This window comes from Phymastichus coffea, unplaced genomic scaffold, assembly GCF_024137745.1.
Source record: "Phymastichus coffea isolate CEN01 unplaced genomic scaffold, Cenicafe_Pcof_1.1 PCOF00049, whole genome shotgun sequence".
In the NCBI taxonomy this organism is placed as follows: Eukaryota; Metazoa; Arthropoda; class Insecta; order Hymenoptera; family Eulophidae; genus Phymastichus; species Phymastichus coffea.
In genome coordinates this window covers 1,840,703-1,853,014 of record NW_026706860.1, presented here as the reverse complement: position 1 = coordinate 1,853,014, position 12,312 = coordinate 1,840,703, and the positions used below count along the sequence as shown (strand labels likewise).

Here is a 12,312-nt window from a genome sequence, read left to right as displayed (position 1 = left end):
CTTATACTCTTGAAATATTAATTCATATATTTTAACAAGGTTGTTGAATAATACTTGCACGATATTACTTTGTAACAGTCGCGAGTTTATTAAGTAAAATGATCACCAATTGTCGGACCGGTGTGTACGGAGTTGAGTGTTACAGGTACTTATTGACTGACTGACGGACTACTGATCAACTGACTGAGTAATTTGTTCATTGCTTTTTATATCTTTTATAGCTCTTTTCAGGTCAGTATTGCGATATTGTGTGACATTTTTGTTTTCGCTGATTATAAATTCTTGCGTTTTGGTGACTTAGTTTCAGAGTGTTTTTCGACAGCTTTTTGCTGTCGTGTGAATAGTTTAGCAGTTTTGAATGTGCATTTGTTACAAAAAGGATGCGTCGTAAGGCTTAATTTCGGAGAGTCATGAACCTCGCGTTTAGTTAGCTTTTGCTGACATGCGAATAGTTTAGTAGCTTTGAATTTCGCGAATGTGCATTTTATAAAAAGGATGTGTCTAATATTTTTCGATACTCTAATCGTATGCAAAGTTTAAAGAAAATCGGTGACGGAGACGTTCCTGCCTTCCCTTGTTAGAGATTTCTTTTTGTTGAATGAAGTCAAAATGATTATTCCTACAAATGTATTAAAGTCTTGTAAATTTAAATCGAAATTATTTTCTTTACAAGCGTATATAATATATCGCTTTATTTCCGTAGAGAAAAATGTTTCAAACTCTTTTTTCTACTGGCTCACTATCTCATATTTTCTTTATTATTGAATCTTTCAATAAAATTTTATTTTCCATATCATCAATATATATTTTTTTCTCCTTCCACCAAATTAAAAACATAGTTTTCTTCTAATTTAGTTTGAGCTTTAATATAAGTTTTCTGGCTCTGTATCAGTCCGGGAAGAGAGACTTTTGTGTCCTCGGCCGAGATCTGCGCATGCGCCGAGTAGCTGCTAGACCTAGCCTTTCGTTACCCTGCTCGCTGGTGCCGCGTGGCCGTGTTAAACTAACCTACGTCATCTATTGCCGCATAGTTGCGAAACATTTTAAAGAGATAGTTATTTTACGACTACTTGTGTGCAATTGTTTACAAGGCCTGAGTATGGATGACACATCATCTGAAGGCTCAGCAGACGAAGAAAAAGTTTTGAGAAATTTCGAAAAAGAAGCCCGGCCGATTGTGAAATCCGGTACACTTCCGAAAAAGTCGGGAGAATGTTACATGTTAGTATATAACAACTATCAAACCTGGCGTACTGCAAATGAAAAATCACTCTCTACTTCTGAAGAAGATAATTTAGTAGTCTATTTTGATGAAATGAAAACAAAAGTGAAACCTCCAACACAATGGAGTATCTGGAGCATGTTGCGGAAGACGCTGAGCACGAATAACAGTATTGAAATAACTCGATTTGCAAAATTGAAAGATTTGATCAAAACAAATAACCAAGGCTACAAGCCTAGAAAGGCCTTCACTTTCAAATGGGATCAAATAATGAAGTTTATGAAGGAAACTTTATGATCATGATTACTTAGTTTTCAAGGTATTATTTATTATTTCTTGTTGACATACTTCTCTCAATTAAACCATTCATTATTATCGTTTACAGGTTATACTCATTTTTGGAATATGTGGCTGTCTGCGTTGTGATGAATTAACGAATATGAAAGTTTCTGATATTGAAGATCTAAAAGGCAGGTATCTCGTGACGATAGGTGATAATAAGAATGACTACCCAGGACAATTCATCATTGGCAATCTTTTTTACGATAAAGTGCAAACATATATTTCACTAAGACCTGAAGGCATTGAATTTGACCGACTTTTCATTCAGTATCGCAACGGCAAATGTATAAAGTAACCTATTGGAAGACACTCGATTGGTGGTATACCCATGAAAATCGCAGGGTTTTTGGAACTGCCTAATCCGCAGAGATACACAGGTCATTGTTTCAGACGTACAGCTGCAACGCTACTTTCAGAATCTGGAGCGACTATGCAAATGATAAAGCAATTAGGCAGATGGCGGTCTGATATAATTGTACAAGGGTACATCGAAAACTCAGTGCACAATAGGCAGATGATTTACAATGGTCTTGTACATCAAGCTACTATACAACAAGTGAGACACCAAACCAACTGCCAGCACCCATTCCTTCAACTAGCAAAGAGTCAATCAGTGCATCTATACATAACTCACGATCAGCGAATACTGAAATAACCCATATTGATAATGATTTACAAAATTATGATTTGGATGGGGTAGATTTTTCTGAAGAGTTCACCGTTGCTGATCTGGATAAAACTGCAAGTAAGATCCAAAAATATTAACTTTATCAAAAGAAAAACAAGAAAACTCTTTATGTTCGATAAACTGTAAAACTTTTCATTCATTATAAATACATTTTTAGATGCAGTCAAAGAAGTATATTTTTCAACAGCTAATAATAAAAGGATAGTAACACCACCTGTAGCAAATCATTGTGGAAGCTCATCAACTGCAAAAGATAAACAATCATTCTTCTTAAAACCACCAGTAAAAATTGATTTTACAAGTCCATCAAATGATCAACCTGGAATTTATAAAAAAAGAAAACTCACAGAAAACTTGAACACAGATGAAAATGCAAATAACATTGATGCCATGTTGAACAAGCACCCTATGAAGTTTGAAAATTGCACTTTCAACAATTGTGTATTCAACTTGAGTTCCACTACAGGTGAAAATCTTTCTTAAAATAGGTTAATAAAAAGTAATTTTATGGAGTTGTAATGAAAGTAAATGTAAGATGTAAAATGTGATAATACTATAGTAAATAGTAGATTTGACACAGTATTATTATCTAGTTGTAATCGCTTTGTAATAAAAAGAAATGAAAACGAATCAATTATCGGCTTTACGTTTCTGTCTTATTCTCATTCTTTTCCTTCTGTATTGTGTGTGTTGTTGTCCGCCCGACTTTTGCAGAACCGAGGCGAAGCCGATCACAATCAGCTGGCCGTGCGAGCGGCCCGGAAGAGCAGTAATACACGAGTCGACCGCGGGGGCGCGCTACTGCAGTCCGCAATTGATATTTCGGCTGAGCAGCAGACGAGAACGCGATTTTGTTATTAAAAAAATAATACTTGAACGTACTTTCGGGTGGGGAGCAAGAAAAATAGTATACGACACTCGGCCAGAATGCTGGATGCCCTGGCCGGCGGGGTTTGACGCCCGAGGCGAAGCCGAGAATTTACAAGCTTCTTTGTAAGTTATATTAGAAATTTCATCATCCGAATCAGTATCGAAATCTGACGCATCAGAACCAGAATTATCAGGATTTCGAACAGTAACTATATCATCGTAGGTATTCATTGATATATCAATGTCCTATATTTCATGAAAAGGAGTGAAACGTCTCTTATGTTTTTGTGACATTGTAAAATAAAAATTTAAAAATAAGTAATAAAAACAATAACTACGGTTGTCATGCATCTAATCGACTGATCGTATGAAATATCTCGGACTTCAGACAGGGAAAACAATCACTTCGATTCGACCGTAATTGTATGGTCGCAAAATAAAACAAAATAACATAAATTGACTTTTTGATATGTATATATTATTGTTATACGCTGTATAAATTGTACTTGTACACATTGAAAGAAAGGAAAACATTACCATACTATTGTTAGCTGTTCTTTATTCTGTGTGATAGTACATTACTATAAAAGTGCGGGAAAATAGATTCTTGTCTCGTGTGGCGTTTACGCTCGAACGAAGCGAGGGTGTAAAAGTACGCGAGACGAGAAACTCTTTCCCGAACATGTGTCGTACCGTATTTTTTTATACAACGTGTGGAAAGTGCGATTTTTAACGCACGTTTTTTGGCGAACGTGCGGGAAAAACGTACTTTCCGCACGGAATATCGAAAAAAATATTACACACTTATGTGATCATGATATAAAACATGTTTTCTCGAAAACTATTTAGTTTAGAGAAAAAGTTCATAGAATAGAAATATCTTAGAATTAATCATGGAAACCCCTCAAATTTTTTTCAGAATTTTCGGAGATGATTTTGGAAAATACAATTTTCCAAGTTTTTTAAGACTCGATGAAATTCTAAAAGTATATCTAAACTGGAATAGACGTTTGACTCAAATAACTGGGACAGGCTGCGACGGCTGAGCGTGGCTATGGTGAAATAGTATTCACACGCTTGTGTCGTTGCCTGGAGAGGGGAGAGTACGGTCGGCGGAGAAGACAGTGCGAGGAAGAGCGAGAGCGAGAAGCACGGGGGAGAGGGCAAGAGAACGAGAAGGGCGAGCGAGAGCGCAGAGAGCGCGGCTCGTGCCACAAAAAGAGGGGCGGAAAGAAAGAAAAGAAAGCGAGCAGGAGTGGACCGGCAGAACGGCCTAGACGATTAAGTAGTAAGGTCACAATAAATGCTTGTTGGACCGACGGTGCATCGGCTGCGATTAGTGAGTCTGACGACCAATGAGGATCAAATCTTTTCACATGTGAGACACTCGGCTGCTTCCTGCAGCCTCTTTCGTCTACCACCATTAGGCGATTAAAAAGTCGGGGACGCGCGCCAACGATTAGCAGACCGTCCTCGGTGGTTCCACGAGCTTCACTGTAAGCAGGGCTACGCTTCAGGCGACGGCGGCTCTGCCAGCGGGCCGCGGGCGGAGTCAACCGGTGGGTCGCACTAAGTATTTTCTCGCTAATTCTCTCCTGCACCAGCTATCGCCGGGTTCAACGTCACAGTCGTGTATCTGTTGCGCTGAAATAGTTAGCGAATGCGCTCCTAGATTTCCGTTTGTTTATCGCGTCTAAATGGTTTGAACATGTGCGCTCACCATTGTTATAATAGCTATAGTTTCCGTTTATTGTTATTCTATCGGTGATGTTGGCGTAATAAAGATATCGCTCTTTTGTAATAATACCAGCTTACTTCCTTCACCTTTCCCCTCATCGCGTTAGTAGGAATTAGCGCTGGCTCCCTTCATCGGAATAGAACCCACTTTAAATCGCAGAGGCGCAGCATCGGCATAACACGCTGCGGAATAATTTCCCCTTTTGCAAACGATAGACGATTTTTCATATATTTGTACTAACTTTATTTTAAGTTATTGGGTGTTATTTTAAGTTATTTAAAGTGATAAATGAAATTGCAACAGCTATCCGTGCTACAACAAAAAATGCGAAAATGAAAAAACATTTGAAATTTGAAAAGAAATGTACTATATAAAAATCGTATATTAGATGATTTATTTGATTGCAAAAATGTTCCTTTTAAACGTGTCATTAATAAAGATATCTCTCTTACTTTGTCTTAATTTGTCTTATTCAGACAAATTGATTGAATACATTACTGAGTCACGGAATATTACATTAAATCATTTGAAATATCGCATATAAGATGGAGATCATTTCTTGAAAGTTTGTTTGAGTATACAGTCAACTAGTAAAAATTATTTGAATGAAAATTAAAAAAAAAAACTACTCGCCAATCGTACAAAGATGGTATTGCCGCAAAAAAATTACAAGATTGAAATTTTAAGAAACTCTTAGTTTAACGGTTAACTCCATGTGCTCAAGAAAATTATGAAAATGTGGTACAGTTATGATCAGAATTAAAGAAGGATTGGAGCGGTTGTGAGAATTTTTTTGATTGTCGGGAGGGTGTGTTCTTGCTCAGCACTTCACTTGAAGCGAACATTTTCTTTCACTAGCTTAAGCCATGGCTCAATGACGTCGGAGAAATTATTAATGAAAAAACGATACCAAGAGGCCATACCTATGAGTCGCTGCATCTCTTTAATGTTTTTAGGAGACGGGTACTCTAATATAGGAGCAATTTTGTCGTCGTCCAGAGACAATCCACTAGTCCTAAGTTTGTAGCCCAAATATTTAACAGAAGGTTGACAGAACTTCCACTTATCTTAATTAATCTCCAAGTTAGTATCATTGGTTGTATATACAGGGCGATTCAAAAACATTAAAGGAAATTGGTATTGCCGGATTCGTCTCCAAAAGTTATTTAAGAATCAATTATTATTTTTTTTTTGACAATCGAGTAATTAGATAATTAGTGTCAAAGATCGGCCAATCAGCGCGCGGCTTTGGAAGTATAGGCGTCGACGGCGAGCAGGGAGCAGTGAGACGGACTGCTATGAGCGCGCCACAGCTAAACAAAACGGTGCTCAACCTTCATGCGTGGCATAATATTTCGATGCTAACGAATTGAAATACGTTTTCATAATATTAGAAATATGATAATAATGATAATAGTAATGCCAAATTAATTAATCTATATTTATTTTTTGTCATTGAGAAGCTAGATTTTTTCAAAAAATGCCTTGTTCATAATGTATTTTCCAACATTGAAAACCCCTATGAACAAAAAATGCTATCTTTGTACATTTATGATATTCAGCAACGTTTCAAGTTTACAAGGATAAAATAATTGATATGAAACATCAAAAATGATAAATTTAAATATGATTTTTATATCTTTTTTCTTAAATAACTCGCTCTAGCTTCCTGAAGTATTATTAGAATTGATTCATTATTTTTTTCAAATGCGTATAATGGTTTTGCAAATACGTTAAACATGTACAAAAATAATTGTGAAATAATATTATTTATTTGTTTAATTTTAAGTAAACGATTTCGAGTGACATGTTTTTAGTGTACATTCAACGATGATATGTATGCAAATAAGTTGGAGACTAGAATAACTTTCAGTGAGACATTTATTTAATAATAATCAAGGAAGATTTCTGTAAAGTTTCAGATCGATTCATTAAATAATCACTGAAATAAAGCATTTTTAACACAAACGCGCGATCTTGCTCGCGGCATCGTTGTATGCTGCTGCCACGTAAGCATCATTTCGTTGTTACCGCCAGGGCGCGGATTTGGTATAAAAGCTCTATTTCAGTGATTATTTGTTGAATTGATCTGAAACTTTGAAAAAATCTTCCTTGATTATCAATGAACAAATGTCTCGCTAGGACTTATTTCAGTCTACAATATTTCTCTTCGTATATTTCTTTTATTGAATTTAATGAACCAATATGACTCGATATTGTTAAAAATAAATTGTAATTAATATTATTCCCTATTATCTTTTTTGCACATTCGATATGCACGTTTGATAGCGACGCGCATTAAAAAATCGTTCGATTTTGATCATTTATCGAATTCAAAACGAAAATATAAAACAAATAAATCTGTCAGCTAGTATTTTTTTTCTCATATTATAACCAAGTTGCAAAAGTCGTTAGTTGCTGTTACAGTATTGATCAACTGTAAGATGAAGAAGTACTGTTTAGTTTTGTGGAAGGGTGTTGTGAGGGAGTTTAGTGTGGTGCGTTCGACGAATGTGAAGCGTATGAGAGAGGGATTCAAAGTTAAATTTGGGAAAAAGTGGTTTGCGGCGGACGTTATAAAAAATAGCGGTGAGTATTTTTAATATTAATTATGAACTCTTTGAATATTATATTTAACAATAAACACTTTATAAACTCGAACCATACAATTACAAAAAAATCTTTGTATTTATTTTGCCATTAGAAACACTTTAGGATCGGGGTTTGGCGTAAGGAGAGATAATGGATGTTATGTGCGATCGTTGAAAATAAGTATTAAAACACACTGGTACTGTATAAATATTACTGTATTGTTGGGTTGGAATTGAGTGTGCTATGCGCAGGCGAGCACTACAGGATATCGCGAGATATGCGCGCGCGTACAGAGTGAGTGTAGCGAGGCGAGGAGTTGGCGATGCTCACTCGTCGAGACGTCGCGTCCTTCTGGTCATTCGCGGGGGTGCCTGGGTGCACCACCTAGTCAGGCTTTTGCTTCTCACTCTCCCCGAGAACACTCAATGCTTTTACTCGTCGGAGAGGGAAAAGAGAAAGCGGAAATCTGATGGAGAAAAAAGTGCACGCGCGGGCCTGCTACAAAAAAGGCCCAGCCGAAAAGGTTCGGCTGTTTGCACTACGTGCTCCATGAACTGATCGCTTGTCGGACATCATAAAAAATAAATCGTAAATCAACTGAGATATTGATTTACGATTTATCAGAAAAACTAAGAGAAGGGTTGAGGAACATGTGCGGTGCAGATTTTGGAAAAGTCTGTGACCCCACAACACATTAGATTAAAGTAATTATATACATCTTACAGAAGTACACTAGTTATCGGGTTATTGACATTTAAAATTTTCAGTCTTGGTTCCGTTAATTTATCCTGTAGTATATTATAATCCTTACCAAATTCAACATTCAAATGATGTTCAACAATATTAATATCCTCTTTGTTTGTACAGTTAACGACTATCGTTTTTAGTTTCAACTAATTTATCTATCGGTACTATGATATTATTTAGAAGTTTGTCCGCTACCGTTTTTGGGCCCTCGTTCACTGCCCAGTCATATAGAGAGGGCCTATTGAATTTGATCTCAGAAAAGTGGTTCCGTATAATTAGGAATTCAGTTTGACTTGTTAAACCAAGACTTTTCCCACAGGGTATACGTATCCAGCCATCCTGGAAATATGTTCCGTCCGTACGGACTACCCCAATTTCACTAAATTTGCTACTCTACTGGACAATATCTTGGTTTTATATATCTAGATTATCATAACTTTATATATTTCTTACATTTTAAGCTTTCAACTGTATTCCATTTTATATATACATAAATTCAGAATTTTATTGTATATATAAAATCATATTATTGAATTAGCACATTAATTCTTAATATTATTTCACAAAAAGAGTCCATATGATTGGAAATAAAAAATTCAAACTACGGATATTCCATCAATTCATATCACTTCATATTACTTTGAAAAATTGTATATTACTATGATTCTAATTAATACAAAAAACAAGTAGTTTGAAAAATATTAATAGTATCAAATAAATAATGTTCATCGCAAACATGGCAAATAACTCATTTTTTTTTCATATTAAATCATTGACTGCATATTAGTATGAGAAATTGTCCATATTCTCAAGGTACTAATAACAAAAAGTAATCTGATTGTACTTATAATTTTATTAGTTCATATCAATTCAATGGTAAAGAAAGTATATTGTTTCATCATATAGAATGTGAGGATAGTTGATCCATTAAATAAAAGGGAATTTTTCAAGTAAATTTAAAAAATCAATTGTGAGCTGCTATCGTTATTATTAATTATACTACTATTTTTTTTCAAGTAAATTTGAAAAATAATTTGTAAGTTGCTACCATTTTTTATTATTTATACTACTATTTTGTACGGTCATTATAAATGATAACAATATTTAACTAAAACTCACTTAATTTCTTAATTAATGTTTTAATGTTTATAATCAAATGGCAAATCATAATAACTCATGTTTAAAATTATTTTCATATTAAAATCTTTGACTGCATATTAATTTGAGAAATTTTCCATATTCTCAAGGTTCTAATTACAAAAAGTAATCAGAATGTACTTATAATTTTATTAATTCATATCAATTCAGTGGTAAAGAAAGTATATTGTTTCATCATATAGAATGTGAGGATAGTTGATCCATTAAATTAAAATGTAAGGGAATTTTTCAAGTAAATTTAAGAAATAATTTGAGAGCTACTATCGTTATTATTATTTATACTACTATTTTTTTTCAAGTAAATTTGAAAAATAATTTCTAAGCTGCTACCATTATTATTATTTATATTAATATTTTGTACAGTCATTATAAATGATAACAATATTTAACTAAAACCTCCTTAATTTCTAATTTAATGTTTATAATCAAATGGCAAATATACCTCAATAAATGTCGATCACCGAAAAAAAAGGGAAGCTCTTTCTATTTGTGGGATTGGAAAAAAACAAAACATAAAAGTATAGGATATAATAGTTAAAGATAAATACTGTAAAATAAAAATTTACATATTATCTTTATTATAGTAAGTTAGACTATAGTAACTATTGAGTTATGAATTGTTTAGATTTGTTACCGTATAATATTTAGATGTATTACATACCATTTTCACACCATTACAATATAAGGAAAAAAAAACAGTCAAAAATATAATAAAAAATCAAATCTGATCGTCAAAATATATGCAAGCTTATATTTATTTTTTTATTATTCTATAGCCTATAATGTTTCTTGATATGAAAATTAGTTATAATATAATTAAAAATATATCGATACCCTAAATTTTACTTCAATATTATTATTTTAACATTTCTCTTTGAGATTTTTACATGTACAATGAATGAAAAAAACGTTATTATACAAAATTGATTGTATATATGCAAATTTTACCTTAACATTGTATACATAATAAATTATAATTTATCGAAATTCAACATGCATTCCAACAAGTAAAAAAATAAATCCTGAGAAAATGAAATAACATTGAACAAATACATGTTTCATCAATAAAAAATATAATGATAAAAGGAATGTCAGAACGAGGGCCCTATGCGAAAAGTAAAACGTTTCGCTTTTGCGATTTTTAGTATTTAATCCTTATGCTATAAATTTTTTTGCTTGATAATTAGTGCAGGCTTATGATTTATTTTAAATGTTTTAGACTTCGTAATTTCTGCAAAGGATGGAAAGTTAGTTCTTAAGGGATCAGACTTATTATATTATCGCTATTATGTTCTAGATTAAGTTTATTTAGTTCAAGTTTGTTTGTTTCGAGGAATTCTTTCAATAATGCAAAAAATAATGCATTATTTTCTTTTATTTCACCATTTAATTTCCGCAATAGAATTGTCAACATAGAATTTTATTTATGCATTCGCAACGTCCCGTATAAGAGTGCGGACAGTCTACACCAGCCCATTGGAACACAATTCTCGGCGATCGAGGCTTCCCAATAATACACATATACTCCACATACATACACATGCAGATACTCACTTTATTAATTATTTTATAGATGATAAAGAATACCTATTGAGTTTTGATGTTTTTACGGATGCAACAGTGCTACCAAAAAATCGAGGTTAGTATTTATTCCTTAATAACACTCTATTATACTCCCATTTTTTATATTAAACTTCTAATTTCTAGCATTATAAAATCTAATAATATTAATTGATTATTCTTTTATTTTTATGAGGAGGAGCAGGAGAAGGAGAAAAGAAGAGTGATGGTATGGAAGAAGTAGAAGAAGACGAGGGAGAAAAAATGGAAGAAAAAGAAATGGAAGAAGGAAGACAAGAGGATCAAGGGATGAACGAAGATCAAGGAGGACAAAATGGAGAAGGATTGGAAGAAGAAAGAGGACCGACTGAAGGAGAGATAGATGAAGGAAGAAGAGAAGAAGGGGAAAGAGAAGAAGAACAATATCAGGAAGAAGGTATAGTATTATATTTCATTTTTAATTTCTCAAATTATAAAATAAAATAAAATAAAAGAATCTTATATTTTTAGATGGACCAGTGAAAGAGGTTGAAGAAATGGTAACAGGGGAAGAGCGAGAAAATGAAAGGAATGAAGATGGTAAAGATGCTGAAGCTCAGATGGCAAAACTCGTCCGAATTTTAAGGACAGATTTTGCAAGTTGTGTGCCAAATGACAGAAGCGTATGTATAATTATATCTTTTCATTTATAAAATATAAAATATGAGCTTGGGTGTGTACGCGTACCCTCGGAACGTTTGTATATAAATTATACACACGCATACGTAAGCTCGCCAAAACTATAACGCAAGCAAATATAAATCGGTTTCATTTAGAAATCATACATACTCAATCTTAAAAATATTTTCAGGTACGTTTAGTGGATGATGTTGATTTATACGTTTCAAAAGTTGAGCTTGACAGCATCATAGAAACGTACGCTCACAACAGTACTAGAATGGTTACAAAATTGATGAGTTCCTTGATTAAAAAAGAGGAACTCACAGCCATGACCGCTACTGGCAAGGGAAAAACACCTGAAATTCCAAAGGAGATATTCGAGGGAGTACTACGTAAGTAAAAAAACAATGTGTAATTGGAAAATATATACGTATATTTAAATACATGAGTTTATTATTGTTGTAGAATTTGTTAATAATGCAGTGAGTGAGGAGCAGAACATTTCTAAAAAAAGGTACAGGATAATATTAACAAGGATGTTGAATCATATGAGGAACCGATAACGAAGTTTTGTATATTTTTATTTATATCGTTACTTTTTATTGAGTTATTGTTAATAAATAGTTCTTGAAAATATAAAAACCTTTTCGTGTCTTGATTTAAATATAAGAGTTAAGACTATCGAAAACATATTTTTTAATTAGACAAACAACATAGAGTATTATATCACCAATT

At 33.5% G+C, this 12,312-nt stretch overlaps 1 protein-coding gene across 1 annotated transcript in view; it reads right to left on the bottom strand.

Annotated features, from left to right (window-relative positions):
- LOC131665279 (guanine nucleotide-binding protein G(I)/G(S)/G(T) subunit beta-1) overlaps nt 1–12,312 on the bottom strand; it is a 265,346-nt gene that overhangs the window by 78,066 nt on the left and 174,968 nt on the right. The gene's annotated exons all lie outside the window — the stretch shown is intronic.